Source organism: Salmo salar, chromosome 15 (assembly GCF_965601325.2).
Source record: "Salmo salar chromosome 15, fSalSal1, whole genome shotgun sequence".
Classification (NCBI taxonomy): Eukaryota; Metazoa; Chordata; class Actinopteri; order Salmoniformes; family Salmonidae; genus Salmo; species Salmo salar.
The window spans coordinates 87,220,104-87,232,720 of record NC_138305.1 but is presented as its reverse complement, the minus strand read 5'-3'; the positions used below and the strand labels follow the sequence as shown (position 1 = coordinate 87,232,720).

At 42.7% G+C, this 12,617-nt stretch overlaps 1 protein-coding gene across 2 annotated transcripts in view; it reads left to right on the top strand.

Annotated features, from left to right (window-relative positions):
• The first annotated feature begins 221 nt into the window (after window positions 1-221).
• LOC106572368 (plexin-A1) overlaps window positions 222-12,617 on the top strand; it is a 269,721-nt gene continuing 257,325 nt past the window's right edge. For both annotated transcript variants that reach the window (XM_014146446.3, XM_014146445.3), the window contains exon 1: window positions 222-376. The gene's annotated coding sequence lies outside the window, so the exon portion shown is untranslated. The remainder of the gene's footprint in view (window positions 377-12,617) is intronic.

The window sequence follows — 12,617 nt, the reverse complement described above, 5'->3', positions numbered from 1 at the left end:
CTATTATGTTGGAATGGTTTAACTTCATGAAAAATGATCTTCAATCAATCAGTGTTTGTAAAAAAAATTCTGACAGACGACGTTGCCCTATAACAGGGCTTTCGAGTCCAGCGGTCACTACGGTGCCTAACGCTGCCACCTACATGCGGTAGGCGGCGACGCGACCCAGCAGACAGCGGCCGCGCGCATTCCTGCCGCTCAGAACGAGGCTGAGTTGCTATCCGGAGCTCACCGCATACGGCTCCATTCATGCTGTGAGAAGCTCAAGACTCGGAACTCGGAGCTTTGGACGAGTATCGTGACAGTAGTGGAAATGTCTGCAAGTTTAATATTTTAATCATGCTGAGGAAAACAAACCCCAAGATCACAATTATCCGTAAGTAGAGCAAAACTTTTCTCCAACAACTTGACTTATAATGCGGTTATTACAGTGTAATTTGTAGCGTAGTTTGTGGCTCCATTGAGTGACATTCCTTCTCTCTCCCCCAATGCTTTCCCCCGATGTTTCTATTTATCGTGTCGTCGTATCAGTATAATTCGGATAGGCAAACGAGGACTCAATGAATGCGGCTCTGGGGGATCGTTTTAGTTCAAGTATCTGCGATCTCTCAGTTTATTCAGGTTTGGGCACACCGCATTCTTTGGCAAAATGATTGAACGACATATTTGATATCATTGGCAAGTTGGTGAAGTAGACCAGTTACATTGTACTTGACGAATGCATACAAGTAGCCTATCAAGCAGCCGTGTGTAGGCTTCATAGCTGGGGCGTTATCTCACATGCTTAAATGTATGCAGGTTAATAAAATAGGAGCGCAACGAAATTAATTTTCAACTCCATAATTTGCACACAGAGAGCTTGAGGTTTGCCACCGTATCATTGCCTGGAGAAAAATGAAACAGCAAATGGCAATTTATTGAAGTCATTTTAAAAGCGTTGACATGTCTTGGTGCGGGTGAATCCCATCTCATCAACATGCGCTGACACTTTAATGTCATCTTATGAAGTTCTGACACTGAATTCGTAGGTGACGGCTGGTTGGGCGATGTTGGATGTAGGTGAGCCTATGCAATTCGTTTAGATGCCGAAGAGAATGGATAAAAGTGGTGGCCTATGACTATGCTGGAACGTGTTGATTAGACGCTCGAAAATAACATCCACTTTAGACTCTCCATCCAGGCTAATGCTTGATGGGAATGTAATTGGATGTTATTGCTGAACGCATATTAATGTTCAGACATCAGTGTGCCTATGAGATTTTTCTTGAAATGTGATTCCTTGTATTTCCTCATTTATTTGGGGGGATTAAGCATGGTGTTCGCGTCCCGTTTTTAGCTGTTACCAGTGGGCTATGTAGGAGGCTATGTAGCCTCTACTTGCTCTCATTCATTATTTTGAACCTTATTCCAAGTAGATAGAATAGTCTCTTGATATGTTGTCGCATTGTTAGGATTCCCTATCGCAGTGTGTTTGGGTTTGTAGCCTACATGCATGCGGTGCTGGCCGTGGGTGTGCACCGAGAATCTCTATTGATGTTCTTCCCACTCCCACAGCATATGCACCATTGGTAGGTTTATATCGCCTAATGTGTATATAAATAGGCTACTATATGTAATGACATTTTTATTAGGATTGTATAGCCTACTGGTAGGTTATGTGATTAAGGGGATGCAAATGTGTTTTTAGGCTACGCATAACCAAACAGTCACTTTTCTTATTATGGGAGCCTTATTGGAATACTCCATACACTACCGCCCAAGTTTTGTTTAGCCTACACTGTGGATTAGATAGCCTGTTTATTGGTAGGCCTTACTCATAAATAGCACAATGTGGATGACAGGCTATAATTAGCAATCACTGGATGTAACAACCTTTGTAGGCTATTCCTTCTCAATTATCAATATTTACAATCATTTTGATTTAATTTGTACAGACATCTATCTGTAAGATGTCAGCGCATTCATCTTGCTGGCGGCAGTTTTATAGATACAGTGCATTCGGAAAGTTTCCAGACCTCTAGACTTTTTCCTTATTTTGTTACGTTACAACCTTATTCTAAAATCAATTAAAAAAAAATCCTCACACAATACCCCATTTATTTAAATTTTTTATATATAATTGTATTATTTGTATACATTTTTTTAACCTTTATTTAACTAGGCAAGTCCGTTAAGAACAAATTGAATAATGCATTTTTTTGAATAATACATTTTTACAAATGTATTAAAAATAAAAAACAGAAATACCTTATTTACATAAGTATTCAGACCCTTTGCTATGAGACTCGAAATTGAGATCAGGTGCATCCTGTTTCCATTGATCATCCTTGAGATGTTTCTACAACTTGATTGGAGTCCACCTGTAGTAAATTCAATTGATTGGACATGATTTGGAAAGGCACACACCTGTCTATATAAGGTCCCACAGTTGACAGTGCATGTCAGAGCAAAAACCAAGCCATGAGGTCGAAGGAATTGTCCATAGAGCTCCGAGACAGGATTGTGTCGAGGCACAGATCTGGGGAAGGATACCAAAAAATGTCTGCAGAATTGGACGGTCCCCAGGATTGAAGGTATACAGTGGCCTCCATTCTTAAATGGAAGAAGTTTGGAACACCCAAGACTCTTCCTAGAGCTGAACGTAATACATATGCTACAGTAGCCTACAATCTGCACATATATACAGTTGAAGTTGGAAGTTTACATACACTTAGGTTGGAGTCATTAACACTCGTTTTTCAACCATCTACACATTTCTTGTTAACAAACTATAGTTTTTGGCAAGTCGGTTAGGACATCTACTTTGTGCATGACACAAGTCATTTTTCCAACAATTGTTTACAGACAGATTATTTCACTTATAACCCCCAACATGCACTAAGTTGACTGTTCCTTTAAACAGCTTGGACAATTCCAGAAAATGATGTCATGGCTTTAGAAGCTTCGGATAGGCTAATTGACATAATTTAAGTCAATTGGAGGTGTACCTGTGGATGTATTTCAAGGCCCACCTTCAAACTCAGTGCCATGATCAGTGCTTCAAAATCAGCCAAGACCTCAGAAAAATAATTGTAGACCTCCACAAGTCTGGTTCATCCTTGGGAACAATTTCCAAATGCCTGAAAGTACCACGTTCATCTGTACAAACAATAGTACGTAAGTATAAACACCATGGGACCACACAGCCGTCATACCACTCAGGAAGGAGACGCGTTCTGTCTCCTAGAGATGAACGTACTTTGGTGCGAAAATGCGATCAATCCCAGAACAACAGCAAAGGATCTTGTGAAGATGCTGGAGGGAACAGGTACAAAAGTATCTATATCCACAGTAAAACGAGTCCTATATCGACATAACCTGAAAGGCCGCTAAGCAAGGAAGAAGCCACTGCTCCAAAACCGCCATAAAAAAAGCCAGACTACGGTTTGCAACTGCACACGAGGACAAAGATCGTAGTTTTTGGAGAAATGTCCTCTGGTCTGATGAAACAAAAATAGAACTGTATGGCCATAATGACCATCGTTATGTTTGGAGGAAAAAGGGGGCGGGCTTGCAAGCCGAAGAACACCATCCCAACCATGAAGCACGGGGGTGGCAGCATCATGTTGTGGGGGTGCTTTGCTGCAGGAGGGACTGGTTCACTTCACAAAATAGATGATATCATGGGGATATATTGAAGTAACATCTCACAACATCAGTCAGGAAGTTAAAGCTTGGTCGCAAATGGGTCTTCCAAATGGACAATGACCCCAAGCATACTTCCAAAGTTGTGGCAAAATGGCTTAAGGACAACAAAGTCAAGGTATTGAAGTGGCCATAACAACACCCTGACCTCAATCCCATAGAAAATTTGTGGGCAGAACTGAAAAAGCGTGTGCGAGCAAGGAGACCTACAAGCCTGACTCAGTTACACCAGCTCTGTCAGGAGGAATGGGCCAAATTTCACCCAACTTATTGTGGCAAGCTTGTGAAAGGCTACCCGAAACGTTTGACCCAAGTGAAACAATTTAAGGCAATGCTACCAAATACTAATTGAGTGTATGTAAACTTCTGACCCACTGGGAATGTGATGAAATAAATAAAAGCTGAAATAAATCATTCTCTCTACTATTATTCTGACATTTCACATTCTTAAAATAATGTGTTGATCCTAACTGACGTAAGACAGGGAATTCTTACTCTGATTAAATGTCAGGAATTGTGAAAAACTGAGTTTAAATGTATTTGGCTAAGGTGTAAACTTCCGACTTCAACTGTATATATATATGGCTTTTTTTCATATTTTTTGGAAAACTGCTAATGTCCTGCAATTAAAAAAAATGTATCCACAGGGCAGAGAGAAAAGTGTGCCGTTTTTTAGATACTGTGCATTCGGAAAGTATTCAGACCTCTTGACCTTTTCCACATTTTGTTACGTTACAGCCTTATTCTAAAATCGATTGGGAAAAAAATCTATTGAAAATCGAAAATCAATCTGCACACAATATCCCATAATGAAGCAAAAACTGTTTCCATTTTTTTTTTGCCAATTTATTGCGAAAACCAAGCCATGAGGTCGAAGGAATTGTTCGTAGAGCTCTGAGACAGGATTGTGTTGAGGCACAGATCTGGGCAAGGATACCAAAAAATGTCTGCAGCATTGAAGGGCCGCAAAAACACAATGGCATCCATCATTCTTAAATTGAAGAAGTTTGGAACCCCCAAGACTCTTCCTAGAGCTGGCCGCCCGGCCAAACTGAGCAATCGGGGGAGAAGGGCCTTGGTCAGGGAGGTGACCAAGAACCCGGTGGTCACTCTGACAGAGCTCCATAGTTCCTCTGTGGAGATGGGAGAACCTTCCAGAATGACAACCATCTCTGCAGCACTCCACCAATCAGGCCTTTATAGTAGAGTGGCCAGACGGAAGCCACTCCTCAGAAAAAGGCACATGACAACCCACATGGAGTTTGCCAAAAGGCACCTAAAGGACTCACAGACCACGATAAACAAGATTCTCTGGTCTGATGAAACCAAGATTGAACTATTTGGCCTGAATGCCAAGCGTCACATCTAGAGGAAACCAGGCATCGCTCAACACCTGGCCAATACCATCCCTACGGTGATGCATGATGGTGGCAGCATCATGCTGTGGGGATGTTTGCTACAAATACATAGGTGTCTGGTTAGACTGTAAACTCTCCTTCCAGACTCATATTAAGCATCTCCAATCCAAAATTAAATCTAGAATCTGTTTCCTATTTCACAAGCATCCTTCATTCATGCTGCCAAACATACCCTAGTAAAACGGACTATCCTACCGATCCTTGACTTCGGCAATGTCATTTACAAAATAGCCTCCAACATTCTACTCAGCAAATTGGATGCAGTCTATCACAGTGCCATCCGTTTTGTCACCAAAGCCCCATATACTACCCACCACTGCGACCTGTATGCTCTCGGTGGCTGGCCCTCGTTTCATATCCATCGCCAAACCCACTGGCTCCAGGTCATCTATAAGTCGTTGCTAGGTAAAGCCCGGCCTTATCTCAGCTCACTGGTCACCATAGCAGCACCCACCCGCAGGACACGCTCCAGCAGGTATATTTCACTGGTCACCCCCCAAAGCCTTTTCCTCCTTCGGCCGCCTTACCTTCCAGTTCTCTGCTGCCAATGACTGGAACGAACTGCAAAAATCACTGAAGCTGGAGACTCATATCTCCCTCACTAGCTTTAAGCACCAGCTGTCATAGCAGCTCACAGATCACTGCACCTGTACATAGCCCATCTGTAAATAGCCCATCCAACTACCTCATCACCATATTGTTATTTATTTTATTTATTTTGCTCCTTTGCACCCCAGTACCACTACTTGCACACTCATCTTCTGCACATCTATCACCCCAGTGTTTAATTTGCCGTACTGTAATAATTTCGCCACTATGGCCTATTTATTGCCTCAACCCCTTATCCTACCTCATTTGCACACACTGTATATAGACGTTCTCTATTGTATTATTGACTATATGTTTGTTTATTCCATGTGTAACTCTGTGTTGTTGTTTGTGTCGCACTGCTTTGCTTTATCTTGGCCAGGTCGCAGTTGTAAATGAGAACTTGTTCTCAACTAGCCTACCTGGTTAAATAAAGGTGAAATAAAAAAACATTAAAAAAAAAAAAAATTCAGTGGCATGGACTGGGAGACTAGTCAGCTTGAGATGATCTGCAGTTTATTATTTAAAAAAATGTAAACCTGTTTTTGCTTTGTCATTATGGGGTATTGTTTGTAAATTGATGAGGAAAAAAAACAGTGAAGGGGTCTAAATACTTTCCAAATGCACTGTAATTTCATGCTATTCTTAATATTTTGTCATGAGGCTGAGAGAAAATGTTTCTGTTTTAAAGCAAATTTCCTGCAATTCTACAACTTTTGCCATGAGACTGAGGAACATTTTGCAGTTTTAAAGCAAATTTCCTGTAATTCTAAACATTTTGGACTCAGGGGTGGACGTAACATAGTGAACGTAAATCTGAGACTCTCCGACTAGTATGATACAGTATGTTATAAATTCCAAAATGTTATCTAGGTGGCTAATGCTAATGTTAGCTAGGTGGCTAATGTTATCTAGGTTAGGGGTTAGAGGTTAAGGTTAGGAATTAAGTTAGGGGAAGGGTTAGTTAACATGCTAACTAGTTGTGAAATAGTTAAAAAGTAGTAAGTTGTCCGTGATGAGATTCGAAAATGCAACCATTGGGTTACTAGACGTTCACGTTATAGAATTTTTCTTTAAATTTATTTAACATAAAATACAGAAATATCTAATTTACTTAAGTATTCACACCCCTGAGTCAATCCATGTTAGAATCACCTTTGGCAGTGATAACAGCTGTGATTCTTTCTAGGTAAGTCTCTAAGAGCTTTGTCCACCTGGATTGTACAATATTTGCACAATATTCTTTACAAAATTATTCTAGCTCTGTCAAATAGCTTGTTGATCATTGCTAGACAGCCATTTTCAAGTAGATTTACGTAAAAACTGTAACTATGCCCTTTCAGGTTATTGTCCTGCTGAAATGTGAATTTGTCTCCCAGTGTCTGTTGGAAAGCACACTGAATGAATCAGGTTTTCCTCTAGGATTCTTCCTGTGCTTTGCTCTATTCTGTTTCTTTTTATCCTAAAAAAAACCCTAGTCCTTGCTGATGACAAGCACACCCATAACATGATGCAGCCACCACCATGCTTGAAAATATGAAGAGTGCTTCTCAGTGATTTGTTGTGTTGGATTTGCCCCAAACATAATGCTTTGTATTCAGGACATAACGTTCATTGCTTTGCTACATTTTTTGCAGTTTTACTTTAGTGCCTTATTGCAAACAGGATGCATATTTTGGAATATTTGTATTCTCTACAGGCTTCCTTCTTTTCACTCTGCCATTTAGGTTAGTATAGTGGTGTAACGACAATGTTGTTGATCCATCCTCAGTTTTCTCCTATCACAGCCATTAAACTCTGTAACTGTTTTAAAGTCACCATTGGCCTCTTGGTGAAATCACTGAGTGGTTTCCTTCCTTTCCGGCAACTGAGTTAGGAAGGACGCCTGTATCTTTGTGTGACTGGGGTGTATTGATACACCATCCAAAGTGTAATTAATAACTTCACCATGCTCAAAGGGATATTCAATGTGTACTTTTTTATTTTTACCCTTCTACCAACAGGTGCCTACTCATATTACTACTCATAGTACAGAGCAAGTGATAAAGCTTCATATGACACCAATGTTTGCTTTGTAGCGTCTATAGATGAAACATCATGTAGTCTTAAAGGCCAAAATAAAATAAAAAATCCTACTTTGATTAATTATTTCTCAATTATGCTTTTAGATAGAATTGTCAATCATATGTCAGCAATCCTTCCTCCATGGATTCTATGGATTTAATTTCGTGACAGTCTCCCAAATCATGGTCTTTTTTGTCTTCGTTACGTGAGGAGTCACTCAATGTCATTGTTAATCAATTACTGTTGATTCATTGAAATAGTCATGTTCACCTAGCCTGTTTGAAATGTTTTGTTAAGATATAGAATTAATCTCAATAATAACTAACTATTCTTTGGTTATTTTTGTCCCCTTTTTTCACTATCCTCTCTTTCAAGGCTGCTCTGTCAGGGATAGTGGAGCTTTTAAGTCTGAAATGTTTTGAAGCTGGCTTTGCTGTAAAAGGGCACCTAAATCAAAGGGACAGAGATTGAAATAGGTTCTCTTTCAAAATGTTCAGGGGGAAAATGACAGGTGCAGAAAATGGAGGAGACCGAAGTGTCCAATGTGTTCTGATCAAACTCACAGTATTCTGTTTAGAAAACAGGCTCTAACTCAGTCATTAGTATTCAGTTTGATTTTTGCCACAGCAAGTATGCCGTTTATTTTCTCAAATTCAATTTGAATATTTACTGGATGGCCTGCAAGGTTTTGTCAGGAATAAACACAATTTTATGAGCACTTATTCCTCAAAGCTCCTTTATCTACAAAACATCTGTTTCCATTGTTGTCCATACAGTGCATCTGGCTGAAAGAGGACAGGTCCATTCCGTGTTATTGGAGTAGTAAACCACTGTCAGTATGGCAGATCATCACCATTGTCCCTTGCCTGGCTACCCATCCACATCGCTCCGGCCAACTGACGTTTCTGTTCCACAAGTCTACATTTGCCTCCCTCCTCGAGAATTTCTAGAACTCTAACACATTGTGACCGTTCTGATTGGTCCCAGAAACCGATGGGTTGGGCCTACATGTTGTCAACTTTCATACTCTGATTGGTTAGATTTGTTAGAGACCATCCAATCAGTTATGAATTTGTTTTTGACAATGCCCCTCATTTTAATGTCACACAACCCACTGGGCACAGACGTCAATTCAATGTCTAATCCACATTGGTTGAATGTAATTTCATTGAAATGACGTGGAAACAACGGTGATTCAACCAGTGTGTGCCCAGTGGGAAATTCTTCAAGGATGGCAGTAGGTAGCTATCGATAAAGCAGTGGAAATAAATTCAGGGTGAGTCGTCAGGCAACATCTCCCATCATCCTTCACAATTCATATCATATTATAGCCCTGGGCCATGGCCAAATCAGATTTTTTCCTCACATAGTTTTGAGACACATCTCCTATCCTGATCCGCTGTTTTCCTTGGCTAGCAGAAAAGAGGAGAGGAGAGGTGAGGGGAGGGGAGGAGGGGAGAGGAGAGGAGGGGAGAGGGGAGGAGAGGAAGGGCTTTCCTGGGATGACGAGTCTGATGGTGACTACGACAGTGACCGTGTGGGCAGGAGCCTGGGAACATCTTAGTCAGCATGCATAACACTCCTCCTGATTAGGACACTGGCTTGCCCACCTCATTCTGTTGAGTGCTTAGTCAAAGGCAAAAGTGGCTGTGTGTGTGGTGCGTGCGTGCGTGCATGTGTGTGTGTATGAGCACACATACCTCTAAGTGGAAGTTATTATTACACTACTTCAATAATAAAAAGGCTGTTCCAATGACCTTGGTGTGGTTTGATAACATAGTGCTAGCCTAGCCCTATCAGGACTCAGTGTTCTTATCTGGACTAGTATCCTAACCCACTCTGCTGTTGGCTCTGTATAGCAGCTCAGAGACGGGTCTGGTCTGGGTACCGAGGCCTCAAGGCCAGTATGCCCCCCTGTCTAGCTCAGATGCTTCGAACCTCCTAGTGGGAGGGAGCTTTGCACTTGAAAAGACCCTGTCCCCCTACCCCCACCGCTGCTACTCCAGGACCCTTCTCTGTTTCAATATCAGCATATCTCTCAGCCTTATCAGTCCGTAGATCCAGGCTAACACACACACACTACCATCTGCTACCTGCTATCTCCTATCATTAGCTTTTGCTGTTGTAGCATTCTGTGAGAGGAGGCTGTAGAAATGCATGGAGATGAATTCACTCAACACATTTCCCGACTTATGCTGTTTTATCTTTCCAAATGCATTTTGAAGAGTGTTTGTTTAGTGATCTCAGCTGAGACTAGCTGAGGAAGCTCTGCTCCAGGCAGGTCGGGTTTCTAATGAGAACACCGCCACACTAAGACACTTGCTGCTACATTCTGTGTGTGTGTGTGTCTACACTGTGTGTGTGTGTCTGTGTGTGTGTGTGTGTCTGTGTGTGTGTCTGTGTGTGTGTGTGTGTGTGTGTGTGTGTGTGTGTGTGTGTGTGTGTGTGTGTGTGTGTGTGTGTGTGTGTACAGCCTTCTATGAATTATTCCCTGTTGTGAAACTAAAGTAAAGTCAGTAGTTTATTCTTTGGAACAACTCAGCATTATTCCTATGTGTTGCTAATTTACTACTATTACTTCTAGATCTTTATTTTGTCATTTCCTCTCTCCTCTCTGATATACTGCATTAAGTCTATTACCAGGCTGTTGCTCTGTGTACAGAGGGCTGTGAATAATTCAGCAGGCCAGGTCAGGTCTGTAAGTAAGACTAATAGAGAGTGTGGCTCACAGGACGAGCCTGGCCCTGGGGAGGCCCGGTGGTAAGGACGCCACTAGTCCAACAAATCATCTCTCTGTGGGGACAGGACAGGGAGGACAGACCTTGGTTCTGGAGGGAGGAGAGGGGAGCGTAGAGGGGGTGTTCCCCCAACACTAGCCTCCCACAGCTGGGCTAAGAGTCCCTAGTTCACCCCCTGTCGGAGTACTGTGGCTGAAACGGCCTTGTGTTTATTTGTTTATCACCACAAGGATTCACACTTTCCCGCAGCAGCAGCAGCAACCCCCTTACGTTCCCTTCCCTCTGTCTGTCTGTCTGTCTGTCTGTCTGTCTGTCTGTCTGTCTGTCTGTCTGTCTGTCTGTCTGTCTGTCTGTCTGTCTGTCTGTCTGTCTGTCTGTCTGTCTGTCTGTCTGTCTGTCTGTCTGTCTGTCTGTCTGTCTGTCTGTCTGTCTGTCTGTCTGTGGTGTTTGCCTCAGTGCTGAAGTGATTGACATCTGGTGTCATCACAACACTAGAAGTGTGGAGGGATGCTGTCTTCAGAAGGGGATATGGGCCTGGTAAACAGGGTGAGGGGTAGCTTGTTAACCACTCTCACAGCTCTGGGGCCTCTATCCTTCCCTGTCAGATGCATTGTTTAGGCTCTAATGACATGGGACCAACTGTGTGTGAGGTGTGGTTGAGCTCTGGTCCATATGTGGTCATGTCCTCTGACAGCATTCTCCACTGTCTTTTGGACCAGCAGTGTGTGAGGGGAGCTGTGGTTGAGTTCTTGTCCAGATGTCATGTCTTCTGACCGAGGTCTATACTGACATTGGACCAGCAGTGTGTGAGGTGTGGTTGAGCTCTGGTCCAAATACGGTCCTGTCCTAAGACAGTGGTCTCCACTGATATCTGCAGTGCAGACCAAGGAGGGGTGAAGTGGTGAAGTGCAATCTGCTGTTCGTTCAGTAATCTCCTAATTAATACCCCATTAAAGGATTTGAATTAGCCTATTGATCTCTCTGGGAGGGATGGGTTATCCTGCAGACCGCAACATGCAGGAAAAGGATATTTCCCTTCTCCCTTTGTTTAACTCATGTATTTATTCATGGCTTTGTCCTGCTCCTCCTGATGTATCACGGTGCAGTCCAAAGCCCCCTGCTCGCTAACGCCACAAGGCCTGAGACGGTCATAGGGTTTGGAATCCTTGCCTCCATGTCTGAGCAGAGGAGCTCCCAGTCACATGCATCTGATGGACAGATGACCAGGCCAAGGCTATACGTTTCCAGATCTCTACGTGTAGGATTAATCCTACACACACACACACACACACACACACACACACACACACACACACACACACACACACACACACACACACACACACACACACACCACACACACACACACACACACACACACAAATGGTACCACCATGCATCTCCAGAGGAATGTGTGAAAGCGTGCACCCTTCTGTGGGGATTTGAAAGAGTTAAATGAAAGGTCAGAATAAAGAGTGCCATTTTTCAATGTTACCATGCTGGGTGACCTATCATTTACCAGGCCTTCACGGATTGGGTCCTCAGATACTCAAAAGTTTCTACAGCTGCACCATCGAGAGCATCCTGACTGGTTGCATCACTTCCTGGTATGGCAACTGCTCGGCCTCCGACCGCAAGGCACTACAGAGGGTAGTGCGTATGGCCCAGTACATCACTGGGGCCAAGCTTCCTGCCATCCAGGACCTCTATATCAGGTGGTGTCAGAGGAAGGCCCTAAAAATTGTCAAAGACTCCAGCCACCCCAGTCATAGACTGTTCTCTCTGCTACCGCACGGCAAGCGGTACCGGAGCGCCAAGTCAAGGTCGAAAAGGCTTCTTACAGCTTCTACCCCCAAGCCATAATACTCCTGAACAGCTAATCAAAGGGCTACCCAGACCCTTCTTTTACGATGCTGCTACTCTCTGTTTAAAATCTATGCATAGTCACTTTAACTCTACCTACATGTACATATTACCTCAATTACCTCAACTACCGTAAATTCCGGACTATAAGCCGCAACTTTTTTCCCACGCTTTGAACCTCGCGGCTTAAACAATGACGCGGCTAATATATGGATTTTTCCCTCTTTCAAGTAAAAAAAAAAAAAAAACACATTCTGTGACG